Source organism: Pinus tabuliformis, chromosome 1_2 (assembly GCF_031772625.1).
Source record: "Pinus tabuliformis cultivar Carrire ecotype Pingquan chromosome 1_2, CPIR1, whole genome shotgun sequence".
Classification (NCBI taxonomy): Eukaryota; Viridiplantae; Streptophyta; class Pinopsida; order Pinales; family Pinaceae; genus Pinus; species Pinus tabuliformis.
In genome coordinates this window covers 1,238,798,112-1,238,820,775 of record NC_142298.1, presented here as the reverse complement: position 1 = coordinate 1,238,820,775, position 22,664 = coordinate 1,238,798,112, and the positions used below count along the sequence as shown (strand labels likewise).

Here is a 22,664-nt window from a genome sequence, read left to right as displayed (position 1 = left end):
TCCCAAGGTAGATAGTAGGGGTGAAAACCTCACTGAGGCACCCCTGTTGTCTCCTAAAAAAAAAAACAATAGGAAGAAAAAAAAACAAAGAAGAAAAAGAGAAAAAAGAAAAGAAAAAGAAGGAGGAAGAAACAGAAAAACAGGCTCAATCTTTGGAAATTAATGCAGGTTGCAGCTATTCCATGCAAAAAGGAGGCCTCTCAACTCAAGAATAAGGGTCCCTACCATGCTACCAGGCGACCTCACCAAAACTCCCTCCATAAACACTCATCTCTTCCAAGGTTTGGGCACGATCTGGTCATAGTTTAGCCTTCTACAGGAAGCTACAGGAATTTCTACAGGAAGTTCTGTATTTCTACAGGAAACTTCCTGTAGAATCTTTGGACGGGCCATGACCGACTATGTAGAAGAATTTGAAGCTCGAAGTCCAATAAGGAGGCATGCAACCAATTTTTTTGCTCCATCCCCACTACTGTCACCTCCTTTCACCACCATTGTTGCCATATGATTGAAATATCTGCATAGTCATACCAGAACGTTGGACTCTCAAAAGAAATAATTTTAAGTGAAAAATAAAGCATGCAGAGGCCCAATGGGCTACCTGTCAAGGTAATCTGAGGACCCTGCACCTGTGAACGTGACTCCACTATTTCGGCATGCACCCTAGGAGGAGAAACGGCTACAGGATGTCCTACAGGAATCCTGTAGCAGTTGATCTGGCTAGAGCACACACCATGAAGATACCTGCAACTCATGAAGCTGGCGCATGCACCATCCACAGCCAGGAAATCGGTCTCGCAACTAGTATAAATCAATAAAAAGGAGCTCTCGTTCCTATGCACGAAGCAGCAGCAAGCGGATCCATCACCCCTCGTCCTGAAGCATGAGAAAAATCATGTCCACGGCCGCACAGGTAAGTGCCTCATCCTGTTTCATTAAATTACATAAACGATGCTCTAAAATGTGTGTAACTATGAAAATGAATGGATTGAACAAGTCGGGTAGCCATTCAACTGGCCACCACAACCAACCCGACGGCCTCGTCCGATCCGAAAAGCTTTGGTTGTGTCGACGAGACATGAAATGGACACGTGGGAAGCATCTAGTCAGAGAGAAGCAGCGATCTAACAAGAGTGGCGGTGGTAGATATACAGGGAAGGATTCGACGGTCAGGAATACACGCAGCGGAATGATAGCAGATGACGTCAGCCAATGGGCCGACGGGGACAGCTCACCTCCACGCCACGAATTCCGCAGAATTCAAATCCATCGGCTAGATCACGTATGGCGCACTACACTCATTTATTCTCAACCGTTTTGCAGCCGAGTACGCATCCTAAATTTTCTGAAGGCTGTTACTTCGAGTTCTCGGCCTGTTCCAATGTCCTGTTGCTGCACAGAAGGCCCAGAACCACTGAAGCGCTCCCCAGAATCCGTGCACGACTTCTACAGGAAGCTGCGCTACAGGAAGCTCAACCTTACGGAGGAATTTGGACTGTTCATGTCGAAGGTGGCAATTCTGGAATAAGGTAAGCCTGAACATAGTTCTCCCATGCAATTGGTTCGAAAGGTGGTGAAATTGACGTGTTAAAAGGGTAGGAAACCGTGAATTACAGTCTGTGCATGAATTTACAAGCGTTTTCTTGTCGCTGCATGAGAATTTTCGTCGTAGTGTGTATGCGGGATTTTCTCCAGGGTTTGATTCATAATTGAGCCACTGTTAAGGCTCACCCATAGAAAGTCGTGAATTTCATAAACTGTCTGCATAACAGAGACATAGCTCTGCACTCTGTCTAAGGAAATCCCAAAGATCCACTTCTGTATACGAGCAGGCAAGCTCAAGCCAACTCAGCAAGTTTTTACCATGCCGGGAGGGTTCATTAGAAAAGAGCCTACAGACTCAAAGAAGTTACGGGAAACCCCTGAGGTGGTGGACCTGTTTTCTCGTGCATGATGGATGTCATTCTGTGACAAGCTTCAAGGTCACGATGACGAGGTTGCAGAAGAATTCCTGCGATCCTTGAAGCCAAAGTCAAAGACATTGGCCGTTGTCAACTTCAGAGGATTGGTGCTCAGACTCACCCCACAGTTCATTAGCAAAGTAACTGATCTACTGATGGGGGTACCTTGGGATAAGGAGGAGATAAAACTGGGTCAGAAAGCTAAGAAGGAGTTCTTTTTGCCAGAGGAACAATTCTCAGAAGACAAGAATGGAGTTCGAAGAACCAGCCTACAGTCGTTCTTGAGTGAGTTCAGCCTCCAGATTATGAATTATATCACGTGCGAGGGGTGATTTAGCATCGTGTATGGATATCATTTACAGTTGCGCACGGAACTTAGGCACCAAATGGACCTACCCTCAGAGAAAAAGTTGAGCCTTCCTTACTTCCTCCTACAGTCCATGATTGAGTGTGCCACCAAATTGAGAGAGGGAACGCCAGACCAGATAGCCCATCATGGGCTCATTAAGCTCCTCGTGGAAGATGCACTCCACACGTACACCGTCCCTCTCTCCTGGGAAACCTTTCGAAATTTGACTAAGGATGATGATATCCGAATTTTGGCTGAGGAGCTCACCTCCTCCAGCAGCGAGGAGAAGGAACACACTCAAGCAGGGAAGAAAGGTAAAGGCCAAGACACCCTGGCCAAAACATCGAAGAAAGAATAGAAGGGAAAACAAGAGAGAAACCAAGCTGCCAAAACAGAGGGTGAAAAAACCACACTAACACCCAGGGAGAAAAGACTACAGAGCAGGGTGGAAAGGACTGAAAAAGTCCACGTCAGTGAGGGCACCTCTAAGGCAGCCTCAGCAAAGTTGAAAGAAAAAGCACCCTCAGCCAAGTAGGTTAAAACGGTGCCGTCTGTTTCTACAGGAAGGTTAAAACCGGCTTCTACAGGAAGCCAGAAATCAGCCGCTATTGGGCTTTCTACAGGAAGTCCTGAGAAAGGAAAACATAAGGAGAAAACGACCAAAATTCTTGCTAGGGAGGCAACAGCTGTGCTGGCCACCCTAAGTACCTCTCCCAAGCCAAAGGAAAAACGAAAGAGGGAGACTCCTCTATATTTCAAAGTGAGGATAAGTGTAAGAATTAAAACCGGCAGGCCCCAACCTCCATCCAAAGACCCAATTACCATTGAAGACACCCCTACCTCGCCAAAGGAGAAGTCCCCCTCCAAAGTATCAGTCACTTATGAGCGGGGGAGCCCGAAGACAACTACCTAGAGGGAGAGAATGGAAAGGTTAGCTTCAAAAACTCCTCTACAAGATGCTGAAGCCGTTCTACAGGAAACATTAGCCAGGCTCAAGGAGACCGAAAGAATGGAGGGGGAGGCAGCCACATCACCACAAAGGGAAGAAGAGGTAGAGCACATTATGGAACCTAGCCCCCAGCCCAGCTTGAGCTCTTATTATAACTTTTTGGAGGCTGGGAAAATTATTCCACAGAAATTAACAGTGCCGCTGTTCTTTGCACTGGAGGAAGAAAGAGTGAGGACCCACACATGGATGAGGATAGCCACATCTAAAGGAGTAGTAGATATAGGCCCCTTGGAGGAACAAATCAAGAAGGCAAGAAGAGAATTGGCTATGGAAAAACACGTGGGAAACTGCCAGCGAGTATTTCTACAGGAAGAGAATGAGAAGCTCAAATTGCAGCTACAGGAACAGAGGAAAGAAAGGGGCACAGCATCAGAGGACACTACAGCAGAACCTCAAGGCAAAGAAGGGATGCAAGCTGGTCTTGAGGAACTAAACCAGAAACTACTGGAAAGGGAATTGCAAGAAACCATAGAGATACAAGCTCTCAAACAACAGGTGCAGTAAAAAGAGGCACAACTGGCCTGCATGGCTAGTTGGGCTATGGATGCCCTGCAATGTAGGCAGCCAGCCAAATCTTATGGCCTATACCTACGGGACCAGTGGCTACAATTCCAAATTAATGCATTGGCACAGAGGGGTATCTCCCAAATCCAAAACCGCCAGCAGTTCACAGATTTATGCAACAGTAGCTCAACAGAGGACAAGGCCAAGCTATCAGAGTTCTACCTCCATAATTTGGCCCTTCCAAATGTAACTTCATGGGACCCCAACAAAGTCGTGGGAGATATGTAGCTAATGGCATTTACCTCATGGTTAAACCACGAAGAAAAGAGAGCGACAGAGGTCAAAGATGTTATGAACCGAGAGTTACATGAACCACTGTTAATTAGAGCAGAGCCAGGGGACCCCACTCTAGCAACCAACTCTCAGGCTTTATTAAAATACATGGATCAGCAGGCTCAGGCTATAGCACATTTCGAGGATATGGAGCGATTATTAGGGGACAATTGTGTTCATGCTTGCACCCGAAGGTGGAACACATTGTCCCATAGCCTCAAAATCAGGGAGTATCACACTCCAACTAGAATGAGGGACGCCCTAGTACGGGTGCCTCTCTACAAGAAGTCCATGCAGAACCTCCAGGCCAGCTGGATCGGGCTCAAGCTAAGCCCACCTTTGCTTTTGGGATTGGTAGAAGGAAGCACAGAGAAAGAAGAGCATAAGCAGTGGGAGAAGGTGGAGAAGAATGCCAGATTCCATGACAGTGAGGAGGATACTACTGCAGAAGCCTGGGATGTGAGAGTGGCGATTAAAGCAATGAAAGATGAGGAGCTGGACTAGTTGCTCATGGATGAGCAATCATTTTAGAAGGGGGTGATGATGAGCCCCAAATTTGGTAACATTTTGGGCTCATTTGGCCTAATTATCCTTGTTCAATCCTTCATTTTTCATAACTTATGCATTATTTTTTAGTATGTTTATGTCATTTGTACGAATAAGGGGTAGTCACTCTTCCTAGGTGGCTAACACGTGCTCATTTCAGGATTTTTTGACACATCTTGGAGCAAAACTGAGCAGACATGGGCTAGGAGACAACCAAGCTTGGGTTCAGGATTCGTAGGGGGGTTGTCTATGGCATTAAATAGCCTCCCTCGGGATGTTCACCCCCAACTCCGAGCTCCAAAGGCCACCAAAACCAGATCAAGAATGCAGCCAAACAGATTTTGGAAGGAGTTGTTCAATCACAGTTTCGGCAGCCAAGTCCCATGGATTTAGGAGGCCAGCTAGGGCCTCGTGGTGTATAAATGTTAAGGCCTCAGCCTTCGTGAGGGACTTTTGAAAAACTCTTGCATATTTTGCACTACAGTGCTGCTAGCTCTGTTTTGTTCTCTTGTAGCCATTTTTGGCATAACTCTTGACTTATGATTATTTTTTGATAATGAGAAGCAGTCAAATTTGATATCAGCTCTGAGTTTTCTATAGGAGCCATAGCTCTCAGGGTTGGGCCCAACCTGAGAGCCTAGGGCCTCCTTCTTTGTATTGTTATCTTTCCTTTAAGCACTGTGATTTTCCTTTTATGCATTTGAAATGTGGTTTTGCTGAGCAAAATTTAGTTGTGTTGGTTAAATAGGTCACTGTTGAGGAATAGAATTGCTTCAGATGTGTAGAATAAATTGTTAGGATAATAATCGATAAAGCTCCAGGAAAAGGGGTTGTCTACACTCTCAGTTTCACCTCTCCCTTATTGGATTAGGGACTGGAATTGCAGAAACAGTGCTGCCCAACAAAAACACTAGTTGGTTTGACCATGCAATCTTTGGTGTAATGTCTTCATTTGTAGAAATTAGTCATGAATTTAGACCTTTTGAGATGTTTCTTTGATTAAGTGTTGTACATGGTTCTCTTTAGAAATAAATCTGTTGTTCATTTGCTTTGTTGACAGTTAGGATAGATTAGCTAAGATTTTGATTGTGTGCAGGACGTGGTTGATTCGATTAAATGTACACCGTGCAGGGCATCTCCATCACTCTCTCATCCACCTAAGCTTCATCCAGGCCAGCTGATCCATCCCTTAGTTAGGTTCCTCACCTCACAACTACTCTTCTGCCCACGTAACCTTACCTTCTTGCTCTTCCGTTGCCTTAGCCTTCTTTAAGTCAAGTTAGCTTTCCACACCCTCTCATCACTTCATCCATCAGTCACTGGGTCATTTCAGACCCCTACCCTACCTCCCTATCCATTCATGCATCCTCTTTCACTCACCCATCCTCCAAAATCCGATTTTAGAACATCCTGTAGAAATTTCTGAACATCCTGTAGAAATCCCTGAAACATCCTGTAGAACCCCTGCAGACTTCCTGTAGAAGCTCACAAATGAGGTTGCTGGATAGCCAAACTTTGTGAAACTCTCCGGAAGGGTGTTAGGGACTCCTTAGACCCTCCCTGAGCCTTCCCAACTTTTTCCAAGAATTTCTCTTCCTTGATCCACCCCTGCACAGTAAAAAGCCAGTTAAAAAGCACATGCATGATAATTCTAATAACTTATTCAAAAATACAAAAAGATGCTTTCTTCAGATAGAGGTAGTCTAGACACATGTATTTTACCTTCATAGGAGTAATGGCATCTCTTTTAGTAGTCTGCATTCTCTCCTCTGCATCAGTAGGACTAGCTGGTAGAATTAGGGTTTGCTAGGGTTTATGTTACTTTTTGGCTTTCAGTTTCTTTCTGCAAGTAGATCAGTTTCCTTTGAATTAGCTTCCAGCCATCAGTTAAAAAGATTCTTCTAAGAGCTCATAGAAGTTGGCTTAAGCCCCTAGCAGACTTGTGCCAGCTGACCAAGTGACAGCTGCGGCAAGAGATAGTACTTGTGCATACAGCACCGTCACTTCCAAGTTTGTTACGAACTACCGGGTTGATAAAAGTAAAGAAGGGAGTCCCAGGAGTTGCAGCATTATTGCTGCAATACTGGAGCCCACCAAATATGCCATTCTTTGATGAGTGCATAAAATAGAGTGTAATGAATTATTTAAAAGAGAGAGAGAGAGAGAGAGAGAGAGAGAGAGAGAGAGAGAGAGAGAGAGCCATTAGAGTCATGAGGAGATGTGTGAATTGATTGAGGAGATAAAATTGATTTGTAATTCCTTTTAAATAATAGTATCATAGTCTCGTAAAAGATAATAATAATATTAATAATATTTAGGATTCAATCAAGATTGAACTATTAGGATTGATTAATGATAAGTTAATTCGTTTTTGTTCAAATCCACTTGATTACCAATTTATGTAAAGTGATTTACTATTTTTGGAAAGTCGTGCTTAAGATGTTGGACATGACTTTCTATTTTTAAAAATTCATTCCAGAATTGTGAGAATGAAATTTTATTTAAGGAAATTCTTCCATGAGTGGAATTTTTATTCTGGAGAATACAGATTCCACACCCCGATTTCATGCATCTCCGTGCCTTAGTAAATTGAGGACTCCATGCCCTAATCTACTCCAAAGATCCAAGCTTCCACAACTTGATCTTTTTAAATATTCAAGACTCCACACCCTAAATATACAAGACTCCACGTCTTTATATTTCTTGGATGAGGACTCCACGCCATAATTTTCATGCCCTCTCATCTATTGTGCTTTGAAACTTTGTGTTTCTCCTTATGGTACTGATTGTGAGCTTTTACCATCTGATGGTTCGCTGGTAAGGCCTTGTTCAAAGACCTGCACACATTATGATCTCATAGATCAAAGGAATCAAATGAATTTAATAATGAAATTAACTTAATCACATTTTACCCATAATGGTGCATGGCTTCCACAATCATTTTGGTTTTGAAGAAATGACTTCCACAGTCATTCATAATTGAACATCTTGTTGGAAAATGACCAGGTACCCTACCACATCCTGCTTAGTACAATATTAGAGATATATAATCACACAAATCATTTATCATCCATAAATCATAATTAACCATCTATTCTGCATAACCATGAGAATCCATGGGTATATGTGTCACAATATTGGATCACCATCCATGTCATACACCTGCTTCATAAATTAGATACAAACAGAAAAACATATGTATAACATTTTACTTAACAAAAACCATCTAATAAAGATAATCAATGATGCCACATATAAGAGGAAACATAAATATATAAAACATTGTTCCCCAATCCAGTGGTTAATCTGTCATACATAAACATAAAAGGAAATATAACTATGTATGTAAAACATTATTCCTAAATCAAGTGATCAACCTATCATATATATATATATATATATATATATATATATATATATATATAAGCCTTGATAGGAGTGACAAAACCAGACTAGAAAAATACGACACTACACCATGGAAGATGTTGCACACTCTTTAGAGGGAATTGGACGTTATGCTAGCACACTGACTTGATGGGACACCCTAACCTTGATGATGAGTTGGTTTATTGGTTGACTTAGCAGCGTTCCTCATACTCTCTATCACCCATTGGACCTTGAATGTTGCTCCTACTGCTTGGTGTGGCACTTGGAGAGGGCATTTTATCGCTGTTAGTTGGTATTGCATTCTCTAGAGGATGTTGAGCCTTTCCATGATGGAATTTCGCTTCATAATGATGATATACCTCTTTGGAGAGATCATAGAGACACTTACCTTGATGACATCATGGTGTTTCTTGAGGATGTTGCATTTGTGATGGAAATTTTCACCTTTATGAAGATATGACACCATATGTGGCCCGACTTAGCATGATAGGTGATGTTGTGATACTTCTTTTTTATGAGTCATCGCTCCTACGTGATATGTTACAACTTTGGGGAAAAAACACAAATTTTACAACATTTTTACCCCATTTTAGAGGATATGTCACCATGTTAGTATATTCTCCTCAACACTGTCTCATATTTATCTAGCGTTTACTAAGGACGATTGGATGATTGAGCATCTTTTCTCCATCGTATATGCATTTTTCAAGGTCTCCCTTAGACCATCCACCTTATATCATGGATTTTATATGTTTTATGTGCTTTTAGTGGATATTAGCTCTTGTAGAGATAACGCACTTGGTTTCCTTGGCTAAATAGGGGGAGTGGTTACCTCATTTGAATCATTGCTGCTTGTGGAGCATTACCACTACTTGTCCACTTTATACTTTTCTTAGCTATGGATGAATGATTTATGTGATCTCTTGGAGGGACCATTTATGAATGAATTATCGAGCTTGCTTGATATTTCTTGGCTAGGATTTATGGATGAGCAATGATAACATCCCCCCCACACATTTTGGGTGATGCCATAAACCTTTGACATTGATACCATAACCGACTAATAACACATAATAAAACTAGAACAACCAAATAACCTGTATAAAACAATTAGTTGTAAGCAACAAATAAACAATAGAGTTTACACAATAGTAAGCACACTGAAAAACATATTTAGAACTATTAGCTCATAAATGCACCAACTAGTTGCAAACATTGGGACGTTCATCCCAACCATAGTCTCCACTACTCCAACACTCTTTGTAGTGGGTCACCCCCGAGCTAGGTCCAAGACTCCACAAGCATAAAGGCTTTCCTAAAGCTAACCATGGTACATAACTAGTATCGAATATAAACATGGGCAAGATACCATACCTCATCAGCTTCCAACATATAGTCTCACATCCCCCATTAGCCCACACAACCCAAAGTAGTTCACTCCCTTCGCTGCACTCGCATTCCATCGAGTTATGCCACTGCCCTTGCATGGTTCTCAACTTGGGCTAGCCAAGGATTTTTCAAAGACCCATCGCTTCCAAGACTCCTAACTACCTTCAATGGTCTCTAGGTGCCCTCCATGCCTTTCATAGTGACACCTGCATCTACACTTCTCCCACTAGGGCTCCAACCTTCCCTAAGGCAATATTATAATATTATTTGGTAATATTATAACATATTTTAATAGCAGCCCACTTTAATTTTATAACGTTGGCTAGATATAAAATAATATTTTACAGGCTTATCCCCCTTATTAAGCTCTCTATCCCCCTCACCTTTCTTTTCATGGAGTCCTAGCCCACCATACTCTTTTCATCCCCTATTCTACAATCATAACATTATTCATTAATATATGCGTAGTTACATGTTATATTTGCTAGCTCACTAACCTTTTAGCACATAGGCTCTTTATTCTTAACCCAACAACACTCGGGCCTCAAAACACATCTGCACATTGGCTCATATGCCCAAGAGAATGTGGACCACAAACCTAAGTATCATATGTGTGTATTCACTGAAAATTCATGGATCAAGCCTAGGTTATTACATTCAGCTTCCTCTTATTTATGCATTGTCCTGAATCCATTAATATACCCATACAATCGAATTTATATATAACTATAGAAATTATTGCGACATGGCATCCTCATGCTCCTATTTGGAATTTCCAGTTCCATTGAAATTGTACCATACTGATGGCATTGTTCTAGGGCACCTTGTTCTCCCTATGCACCACCATGACCTAGAAGCCTTCTTTGTGCTCCACCTTTATAGACAATCAATTCGACATGATCATTATCTGGCCTATGAAACAATGGAATGAAAGAATTGGTACGTGCCATAATTGAACTCATGTACAATCTCATAAATAATTAGAATTAATATAAAAAATTCGAAGACTTCCTTTTTGTGGGAGAGCGCATTGTCAAGAACTGAAGCTTCCTGCCAATATCCATTTCAATACCACTTTTTCATAGTAAATAAAATATTTCTTAGCTTTGTAGTTGCTATAAGTGTGAAAAGAATTCAGGTTTTCTCTCTATAGTGTGATGATGCCTGGTATGACCATAGATATTGGTGCCTTTAACCATTACAATATACAGACTTACATTCCTTGATCCATGACATTTCTGTAGTGCGTACAATACTCTCAAGTAGTGGCACTAAAGTAAAAAATAATCACTTCAAGAACTTGCATTGATCCTAGCATCATGAGCCCATTATACATACTGAACCTTTTCTCATGTGCATCTAAGTTAGTAGCAAGGATGAAAAGTACCTTGATTCCATGACGTTACTTTTGGTCTATCTTTTCCTCTGTCCAATTACTAAAAAATTCAACTGGTAATTAATTTTGTTGTGTCTTAATAAGAGATGTTTGTAGTTCATTTCTAATGATGTCATCACAATCTCTCTCAATAACACTGCTCACATTCTTTCTAGGATGTCTAAGAGAGGTTCTTGCAATGTCTCTTTCAACTACTTGTCACAACTATCACGTTCCCTTCAGAATTTTTGCTCAAATGTCAACAATTAAAATATTCTAGAAGTTCAACAAGCTGTAAAAAATGATTTCTTTGAATGAGAACAAGTCAAGTGGACCAATTCCATTCGCGTTCAATGTTAAAAGCATCCTTTTTACTGTTTGGGTCATTTTTTTTGTAATAAAGTTTTTATTTAGCTTTCTTTATGTCTTTATCACTTGAAACTTATAATTTCTCCCTCTACCCATTGATATGTCACTATCATCTTGTTCCCTTAGTAAACACAAATCTCTGTCTTGATTACCGAGGTCACATTGTTGTTAATGATCGCATACTCTATTTAAAATAATACTTTCTACACCAATCACTCCTACAACTTTCCTCGTGGATGCCATATCTTTTATCGTATCTCTTCTAATGCAAACTAAAACTATTTTATGGTTCCCTTAGCAATTCTATGTAGGCTTGAGAATGATAGCTTCCACATGGAATCTTTTTTCTTTGTATATATTAGAAAAAGAAAGTTAACCTCACTACAACATTTTTGAACCTTTTTCGCAAATAATTCTAAGAAAAACCAACATTTAAATGTGTATATTATGTGGCTAGAATATAGAGTTTGATGATCTTCTTGTGGATCAAATTTTTAGCTAGGGTATTTCTCCACAATCACCATTCTTGTGATTGCCAACATCTTACCACTCTATCTCAACTGAAAATTCTAAACACTTAGTTTTGTAGTTGGTGTTTTAGTCCGAACTCCGAAGGAAGAATGCACAAAAAATGATCACTTAAGCATTAAACTTAACCATTGTATTTCAAGGGACAAATACCTGCTAAAAGAATGTTTTTTATTTTTTTTTCTTAAAAATATTGTTTTTTTTTACTATGATTTGCTTGAAAACGTCCCTATTTCATTGCCCATAAATCCAACATACACTGCATTCTCCACAATTTTTTTGTTTTCCGCATGGATATGATTAGATAGCATAGTAAACTACTTACTAAGGAACCTTTACCTCATAACTCCAATTTCTTTCCATGCAAAAACCAATACAATAATGACAAGTCTCATCTCAACATATTGTTTCCAAGTTCGTGCATTGTTTTCTAGAATTGCAATGTATAACAAATTGTTATCCAACCTCCATTTCCCGAGTCTTGTTGCAAATAAATTACTTCACAAAGTTTCCTAAGTATAAAAATACGTGCTATAAATAAAATATCCTTCAATGACTCGTTCACCAGGGGCCATTTTCACTATTCCCAGACCGCATCATTCATCAAATTTTCTATGTGGTTTGCCTAGTTTTTATTTCATGATGCACACATCATGCTTCTTTGATAATATTTTTCCCCTTTATGATAAAATAGAGATATTGAAGTGCGAAATGATGTTGAGATGTAGTCTTGAGAGAGGCTCTTGTAATTCATTTGGATGGTATTCTATAGTTTTGGGAGTGATAAGTGGTTCTAGGAGAGCCTTCATGGCATGCCAAACAAGCTACGTGGAAAATTTAGAGCAACAAGGGTTGCACCAATAAATGATTCGATTAAATCCCATAAAACCTTTGGAACTACAACTTTTGTGGTAATCCGACCAAATAAGTGATCATGTGATGTTGAAGAGCTACTAATGAGCTTGGAAAAGTATGTAATATGGTTGTGAAGTACACTTGAAGCATGGTGAAGTTGTTGGTGTAGGTCCCACTTCACTGCTTCTTGGGCATAACAGCTATTGTTAACTGATAGAGATATTAGATATGTCAACAAGCCTGATAGCATGCATAAAATGATGGCTCCTTATATGATGCATGTCTCACAAGAGTGTAAACATGAATATAATACTTCAATAGTCACTCCAAGTAAGGAACATTCGCATTAGAGACAAATCTTGTACAAAGCTTCTATGTAAGGGGCATCTCTTGGGGCATGTAAATGGCCATGCCAAGCCACTTGTTTGAGGGGCTAGTCAACTTAGTCAGTTGAGTTATAAATCTATGTTGTAAAGTCGGTTGACTCTCAAGTCAAGTCGATGGTCCAAATCGGATAGGTTAAGTTGGTTTTGACAGTTAAATTGTTGTAACTTTCTCGATAGAGTATAAATATGAAAATGTATGCATCAATGTATTGGTTTTTATTGGCTTTCAAGAGAATATAAGAAAAGTGTGCCTTTCTTCGTACTCTGGTACTTTTTTTTAAATTTTACTATTCTTTTGTTGCACATCATTATATAAGTTCTTGTTGTTCTTTCTACTGGTAACTATGCTTACTTTCTACTAGATTACAACATTGGTTACTTTGTTGGTAGTATTGGGCTAGAGTGATTATAACATGAAAACATAAATGTTAAATTTAGAAGAGATAAAATAACGGTAGTAGATGAATATAAATAATTACTTGAAGAACTATGCAAGGCGAAATTGCCGACTCTCAATTGTAGAGGCTAGGGCACATTTTTTTCATTGAAGCACACAACCAATTCATCGAAGCATATCTTACCGAGATTATGAAACTCATTGAACAGACCACTAATGTGACAAAAAGTGATGGAAAATGTAACTAAGTTTGGTCTTCATTATTGTACTGGAGTCAAATGTAATATATTTGTCAAAATAAACTAAAAATAATTTTTATTGTTAATTTGATTTGACTTATTAAAGATTCATTTTCTTGCTCGGGTCAAATGTAAAGTTCATGCCTCCATTGTAGGCTTTAGGGTATTTTCAAAGTCAATATATCTGTTGGCTAAATACTCCTCCATCATCACATCAGTCTCCTCAATGATTCCTTCAAGTCGGCCTAAAAAGAAATTGTCATAAAAATAACTCATGCGAGCCTATAACAAAGACACAACCCTTCATGAACATATGTTGGCCTATTTACATGGGGAAACCACTATATATAACTGCTTGGGATCTTTAGATAACACCATTCATAGAACTCATATTTTTCAGAGAATTTTCAGTGATGAATTTCAGAGATGACACAGAAGTTTGTATAGGGCTTTAGAGATATATGTTTGGTACGTTTACATAGATAAGTTCAGATATCTTAGTATACAAAAGTTCGGATGAATTCGGAATCACAGCAACCTCCATTCGGTGATGCATTGCAGTGACTTTAGTTCAGTGGTACTACAGTGATATGTCCACAGTATCTCAATTTTATTAATAATGGTGCAAACACAAGATGAAGAAGCTTAGATTGGTCTCAGAAGTGATCTCTTCAAAGACAAGTGTGAACAATAGTGACAGCTACAAGAAGCCATGGAACTTATGCATAAGAAGATTGACTTGATGGATGGAGGATGTCTTGGTTTAGTTTGTAAGGGTCTTGATCATCTCATCTTTTGAATATACTGAAGGAATAATTTGTGACTGGGTTTTCCCCTTGAGGGGGGTTTTTCCCTTGCAGCGTGCCTATATCTTATGTTCTCTAATTTGTTGTTTGGCATTAATCTTGATGATAAGAAAAGATAATTAAGAAATCGAATATTAATAATAAAAATATCACAAGTTAATGCCATTAAGAGGAAAATCATTTTAACTGCCATCTCAATTAATTTTCCAGCATGGTATGAGAGGTATGGTCAAGATAGAAGGTAGTTATGGGTTAATGAAACTAATGGATATTGCTATAGAAGCTCAAATGATCTTGATGATGCCACATAAGGTCGGATCTCTGAGATTATTGCGAATTGGTTTCCGTGGTATTGCACAGTAAGGAAGTAAGAAAATTTTGGTATCACTGGAGGCGTTAGAATAAGTACACTCATTTTGATGTTATGTAGATATACTTCGGCAGATAAATTTCAATGAATTGTAGTAACGAATTCAGAAACAAGATCTGCATACTTCTTTGAAATGATGCAGATTAAAGTAGATACTTTCAGTAATATATATCAATGAATTATGATAAACTACAGTTTGATGCTCTTCCAACACACTCAGAAGCTCGAAAAAATTAACATAAGGACCTCGTATAAATACACAAATCAAGTTCAGATTTTAGAAATGTATCTCAGCAATCTCAAAGGCAATGTTTCAGAGCTTAGTTTAGGCATTGAAATGTTCTTGAAGTTATCATTGTTAGGGAATACAGATGGAGGATTAGTCTCCCACAGTTTCGTTCTAAAGTCTCGATGTAATCACAGTGATGAAGGTTCGATATAACTATAATGTTATGGTTTTGATGTCACCTCAGTAAGAAGGGATTGGTGTTAGCATATTAAAGAGAAATCAACCATCACATGACTAAAGAACCAAAGTATTAGGCACTATTTCACCTCATAAAGGATCCGAAGTCTGTCCTTTGGTAGATGAAATTGATAGTCCAAGGAACCACTAAAGTATTTTTACTACAACAAGTCTAATAAATTAGAGGTATGTAATATCAAGGTACGTATGATCATGATTTTTTTAGATTTTGCAACATATATCTAAATACCAAATTGTTCTTTCTTATAGGATAAAGATTGTAATTTCGAGATAATCTAGAATGTATTTTCTAGGGTTTACATGTAACCTAGAATGTTAAATACAAGCGCCCTACTGATGTTTGAAAGAATGAAAAACTCCCTCCTCCTTGATTATGTAAAATATCTAACTTAATAAAATTACATTATATCCTTGGTATCACATGTTGTGCTTGTACATATGTACTACAAATGATGTCTTAATACAAATAAAACACTTTAATGAATCCTTACTATGTTTGCCAAGGGATATTTCCAGGTATGTTTCAAACCATACACATTATAAGATTCTCTTAAAAGTATGATCATCTTATTTTTAAATTTTGCATTACATGACCAACATTGTTATGTCTAGCCTAGAATCATAAAGCTTGTTGTTTAGGGAGATCCATCTCTAGATAAATCTACCCATCTCTACATTCTTAATTGATTTTATAGAACCATAGATAGGTTCTCTAGAAAACCCTAACCTAAGGGTATGTTGACAATGTGTGAAACCCTAGCTTGCTTAGGGTTACTGTGAAATGTTATTTGAAGTTCTTGTTGATGATATCATGTTTTGGATTTCTGTATGATCAAGAAATCTTAACATGTTAATGTTGAACGTTGTTTGTCTGAGATCTCGAACCTTTGAAGTTTTGTATTGTAGGGTTCACTTTGATATGTAATGAAACCCTATATTCTTAGGGTTTGGTTTGGTTTGTAAGAAAAACTATTGTTATAGAGTCTTAGGAATGAAACCCTAGGTATGTGTCCATTTGGTTGAAACCCTAGACTGTTTTAGGACGGTATATGTTTAATATATTAATGTTGTCTATGATGTGCCTATGCATGATGATGAAGTCCTAGATGTATGAGTTGACCTATTTGTCGGTGGTCATGAAACCTAGGGTTTGGAACTAAGCCCTAGTCAAAGTTTGTCATTCTAGGATGATAGTATTCTAGGGTTTTGATTTTAAACTTTAGTAGAAGTAAAAACCTCTGATGTATGATGACAATGTGATAATTTGAGATTTGTATTTGATTTTTGGTTGGGATTGATGTTTGATTGAAAATATAGGGGTTGCAACTAACCCTAATGGAAGTTGGTCATGTTAATCACTAAGCTATGATTGGTTTTGATTGACTCTTTTGTATGAAATCTAGGATTTGTATGAAACCCTAGTGAGAAGTCTAACATATGAATTTTGAAAAGTTGTTATATTCTTTGTAGATGTATATTTGTTTGAATTGTTTCTAACGTTTGCTATATGTTGTAGTAAGGTATATCATACTTTTGGAAGAAACATTAAAACCCTAGATGTAATGAAAGTTGTTATGATGTAGTCTAAGGTTTATGACAACGTCCGTATGATCTACGGGGATATTGGTGGCCACCCGCCTATTCCACTTGGAACCCCACCATCATTTCATTCAGTTTTTTAGTTTCCTTATTTGTAGCACAATTTACTATTTTTTGCAATTTTTCGGGTTATGAACTTCTAGAGCTGTTTTGAGGTGCTAAATGACATTTTTGGGGAAAGATGGGACCAACATGGGTTTAGGACCTATGTTGGTCATTCAAAAGTTGTAGTCCTCGGATAGATATTTCTAACGAGATATTGCATGCGTCAAACAGAGATCATATGCCAAAGTTACGAGCCCGGGAAGTTGATGTACCAATTTACCCAAATGGGGCCAATAGTTTGGCGCTTCATTTCCTAAGGTTAGGTTTTTGGATGTTTAGAGTTTTCCATTGTTTCTCAATAATAAATAGGTCTTGAGCCTCACTGTAACAGAGTTCAGAGGCATGTAGCCACCACATCTCTTCTAAGAGATGAGCTACCATCGCCCAAGCTAGCCTTATTTCGATTATGTTTGTAAGCATATTTCAGTATTTGATATTAATGAAATGAAATGTTGTTTCTGTTGTATCTTTTTATTTATGGTTATATTTGTAACTTGGTGCGTTCCTGTTGTTGGGCAATTTATTGTGCTTAAATTGCTGCATTAAATAATCGACCAGGGAAACTCGTAAGCTTTTGATGATGCCAACACTATATGTGCAGGAGTAGGCGACTAATTCTATGTCTAATGAAATTATCTAAGATTCAATACAATATGCAAGGGAAGAGGCTCCTAACTAAGGAGATCCTGGTTGTCCTTCCCTACAGTATCATAGAGAAATCATAAAACTTAGAAACTTGAAATGCAAACAAGAGGATGAACTTTAATTCTTGTTTAGATTCAAAGAGAGAAAGACTAACTTAGTCTCTTGGTTGTCCTCTCTTGTAATAATCTAGACTAAACTAAAATTCATCCATAAGCGTAAACTAAATGAAATAACTTGAAACATAAAAGCAAAAAGATGAATTCCAATTATCATACAAATCAGGTAGAGAGAGAGCCTAACTTAGACTCTTGGTTATCCTCTCATGTACTGATAAGATTCTAACTTGAAACTCATTCATCAATCAAATCCTCAAACATCAAACATCTAAGCAATTAAATAAAATAAGATCTAATATGAAATAACATGTTTCTCTCATCCTTTTAGAGTGAGCTCAATTCTCCTAAGAACAAGACAAATTATTCCATATACTACATTAAGGAAAATTAAATCTAAAACTACATAATGGAAATATATGTAAAACTTATATCTAAAACTACATATTGAACATATATGTAAAATGAAGCTTTATTCTATTCCATCATCAATTGGATACAATGCTCTAAGAGTCCTCCCCCTTGGAATGGAGGAGGTACTCCTATTTATACAATGAGATGAGATACCAAACTCATAATGATGATCCACTAATCTCTCTTTTAGTTCCATACATTTCTCAACCATCTAGACACATAACCCTATCTTCCATGATCTTCTCCATGAGGTTTATCTTCTCAAATTCGAATTTGATCCTTCAAGGCCACATAAAGGTGTCTTGGAAGCTTCCTTGGAACCTACACATGTCACCAAAACAACCCACTTTCCATATATAAAGTAAAATATATTATTTTCTAATATTTAATCAAGAATTTCTCTCAAAACATGCTTAAAAATAAACAATATTTGGAAAATATAAATGAGACCCATTAATGGTGAATAGTAGGGAAAATGGAGTGACAAGGTGATGAATAGTGAGCGAAATAATGGAAGCATAGGTGAAAAATGTATGGTAATGAGTGCCATTTTTGGAGCCCAACATACTCCCCAACTGAAGTTTTTGCATGTCCTCATGCAAGCTACTACAATGACTTATTTGATTTGATTCTTAAATGAGCTTCCGTTTACAAGATGTTTGGTTCTTGTGTAACAAACATCTTCCAATCATGGACTTCCTTTTAACTTTGCACATCTTTGGATAACTTTTATTTGTTTGCAAAGCATTGACATATTTTAATGATTGTTTCTTGTGTTTACAATCATTATTTACTTTGTTGAGATCTCTTTTTAATGATTGGTTCTTGTGTTTACAATCATTATTTACTTTGTTGAGATCAATCATATGCTCATCATTTTGTAGTAGTTTTTATTGTGGGAAGACTATGTGGGTTAAGATGTAATATGAATGAGGAAAAAGAATGAAGTGTAAAATTCCCCCCTCCCCAACTGATGGTTTTTGTCAATTTTAAATGAGAAAGGAAATAGTGAAATAGTGGAATATTTTCCAAATATCATCATTTTAGCATCTAAAAAGAATTTCAAGATTACAGGTTAGAAAACATCATACCTTACTTACCTAAGGAAGTGGATGAATCATGCATGTTCAGCTGCCACAATTCTGCGCTGAAGCTTCTTCTTCAAGTTGTGGATGAAAGATGGATCTGTATTGTCGTATGATGATGAATCTGAGGAGTCCGCTGAACATGGCTGAAAGTTGTATCTGTTGCTGGATCCTCTGCTGCTGGATGATGAATCTGATGAGTCTGCTGAATATGGCTGAAAATCTATAAGGCTTGGAAGGTATACAATATATAAGTGACATTTCCCTCCCAGCCTTATTGATTGACTTGTCCTCAAGTGATGACCAACTGATGAAAGGAAATTGGCTTCATCTGCTACAAATTATGGGTCTTCAAGTCTTCAACGCTCGATGGCACAAATCTTACTATGTGATTAAATGTGTCGATGTCGAACATAGCAAGAAATTGTTGACTTAGTGGCCGTTAATGAATGCCCCTAGCCAACACAAGAGCTCCCACCATTGATTCCAATGGGAGTCAGGATGCCTAACACATCTTTGTAGGTACGAATAAATTTGTCGGAGTCGAGTCACCTACAAGATCCAACGAACAAGGGATATTAATGTACTCCCATTGTTCATTGGCAAGAGTACTTGCCATTAAGGCATGCAAGCCTCTAGGTGTTTTTTTTTCAATGATACATAGACTCTTGGACTTTGACTCAAGCAGGGTTTTATTGGCGGAAATGAAGGGGAATGGTAATGACATGGGAAATGACAATATGCTTGTAAGGAATGGATGTAAGGAAATGCATGGTTTATGAAATAAGAACGCTTGCTGTGAAAAATGGATATGGAAGTGTCACGCGTTATGGATGTACGATTGGTGGAATTCAAACTTTTTCAGGGAGGTGGAAGGTAGTGGTTGTGGAGATGGATTTGTCTTCAGAATTTTTCATGAATTTAGTCTTTGGAAGACTAATTGTCGTCACAATGTAATCTCCTGAATGATCACTTTGTTATCCTGTAACCTGTGAAAAAAACTTGGCAGAAAGGAAACATAAGTTTGTTCAAGAAGAATTGATCATTTCCTTCATGATTCTTACGCAAAAATTTCATACCAAATAAAACAGATTTAGGAAAAATCAAAGTGTTGAAAGTAACTCAATTCATGATATCAATTTCAATCCATTCCTAAACACAACCATGAAAAATAATACTCCCTGTTTGTGTTATGAAATGTGCTCGGCAAAAAGATTGACATTAGAAGTATGGGCACCATTCTGCATATGAATATGTCATGTAAAAGCATTTCATGAGTTAACTCGCACAAACAGCCAACTTGAAGCTATCGAAAGAAGATTCCTCCAAGCGATTTTTAAAATTTGTTTCCAAGTATTCCATTTTTTTATTTTCAAAGCTGTGTGAATTTTGTGAATTTTTTTATCTTTTATCTTTTTTATTTTTTTAATGAAAACATAATTTTTTTTATATGTTGATTTTATTTATTTTTTAGATTTTTCTTTAAACAATAAATTAAAAACATAAATTTTTAATTTATTATTTAAGTTGAAATTTTTTTAAAATCAACAAAATTTTATTTGTTAAAACCTAATAATAAAAAAACTATCACTAAAATAAAGTTAGTTGTTTAAATAAAAATAAAATTATTTTGTGTTTTGATTTTTTATTATCCAAAAGATTAAATGAGTCAACACACAAAATTTATTTTATTTGTATTTGAATAAAAAAAACACAAAATATTTGTTTATTTTTATTAAAAAAACCAATTGTTTTTTTATTTTTATTTAAATAATAAATTAAAAAAAACCAATTGTTTTTTTTATTTTTGTTTAAATAACAAATTAAAAAAAACAATTGTTTTTAATTTATTATTCATGTCGATTTCTTATATTTTTTTAAGTGGATAAAAAAAACTTATTACAAATCATGATTTTACACTCACGATTCGCTATTTTTATGGAAATAAAAATAAAACAATGTTGATTTTTTTAGATTTTCGTTTTTTTTTTTTTTAATTGAAAATAAAAATAAGGAAAAGTTTTTTTATTTTAAATAAAAACAAAAATTATTTTGTATGGTTTTGATTTTTTTTTATTATCAACACACAAAGTATTTTTTATTTTTATTTAAATAAAATTGAAAAAAACGACACACAATTTTTTTATTTAAATAACAAATTAAAAACATTTGTTTTCAATTTATTATTTATGTTGATTTTGTTAGAAATTTTTTTAGTTGTAAATAATAAATAAAAACTAATTAAAAAACAACAAACCGTAATCCAAACCCTAAGCCAACAAACTCACAACCATGGCGCGCCGCTAATAATGATGGAAGGTCACACCCGTAGAGGTCACAACCGATCCTTTAGATTTATTCTTCGTCATCCCAGAAATGGAGGGCAATCTCCAGGATAATCATCGATCCTCGCTACCAGGATAATCATTTATTAGCTGCATTGCCTCCACGTCCACAGCATCTACTATCACCATTGGAAACTTATCCGACAGTCACCGATAAAACGCTGGAACACCCATCCAAAATCTCCTTAAAAACGTAAAAGATCTTGTATATCTTCAAGCAGCGCATCTCTTTCGCCCAGTTCATAGAAGTTCCGATACCTCTCAAGCTCCAGCCGTTCTTGAACTCCACGCGCTCCCCGCCATGAATACAAAGATCCGGTTGAAAAGGCATGATCAGCAGTATTATCAATATTAATCAAGTTCAAAGCAGTAAAGATCCTTGCAATTTCCGTTAATCTTCTTATTTTACAGCGATAAGTTTGGGGATCATTATGCTTGTCAAGGATTGCTTCAGTTGCAACTTCCAGCGTTATGGAACGTTCCTCATCAACAAGGAAAAGCTGTATGAATCTTTCTGTGAGCTCCCTCATGGGATTTTCAGCCATTTCTTCACTTAAAAACCTGAACTTCCGTGCTCGGCAGGATTTGCGGGAAAGGGCTTCTTCTTTGAGCTTCTTTATTGCATATGAAACCCTTGCGGCGCCCAACCAGAGATACTTTTCTGCCCTTTCTTGCTGCTGCACAATTAGAACGCATTGCAGGACGTTGAAAACTTCATATATCCTCCTCTTTCGTGTCCCTAGAAGAGTTGCCAGTGTTCGCAAGGAGATGATTGAATCCACTTTGGATGCGCAAAACATAAAAATCCTTTCGCACAACTCATTCAAAGAATGGTTGTCTGGTGGGCAACCTTTCTGGTTTAGATTTTGTGTAGAAGGTGACTTAGGATACATGCCCTGTCTTTCTTTTGCGTCCAAGACATCTGCACTTGCAGCAATGGCACTCAGGCTGGCCAATTTATCAGTTCTGTTACCAGCTGTAGGCGATTTATTTTCTTCAATTTCTTGCGCTGGCATCCCATCCGATCTTCCAATCTCACGTGGTTTTTGCCCAATTGTTTCACCCCAA

The 22,664-nt window shown here is 37.5% G+C and overlaps 1 pseudogene; it reads right to left on the bottom strand.

The window, feature by feature from the left end:
* Positions 1-12,430: 12,430 nt before the first annotated feature.
* On the bottom strand, positions 12,431-21,725 carry LOC149210721 (endoribonuclease Dicer homolog 2a-like; annotated as a pseudogene).
* Positions 21,726-22,664: the final 939 nt, after the last annotated feature.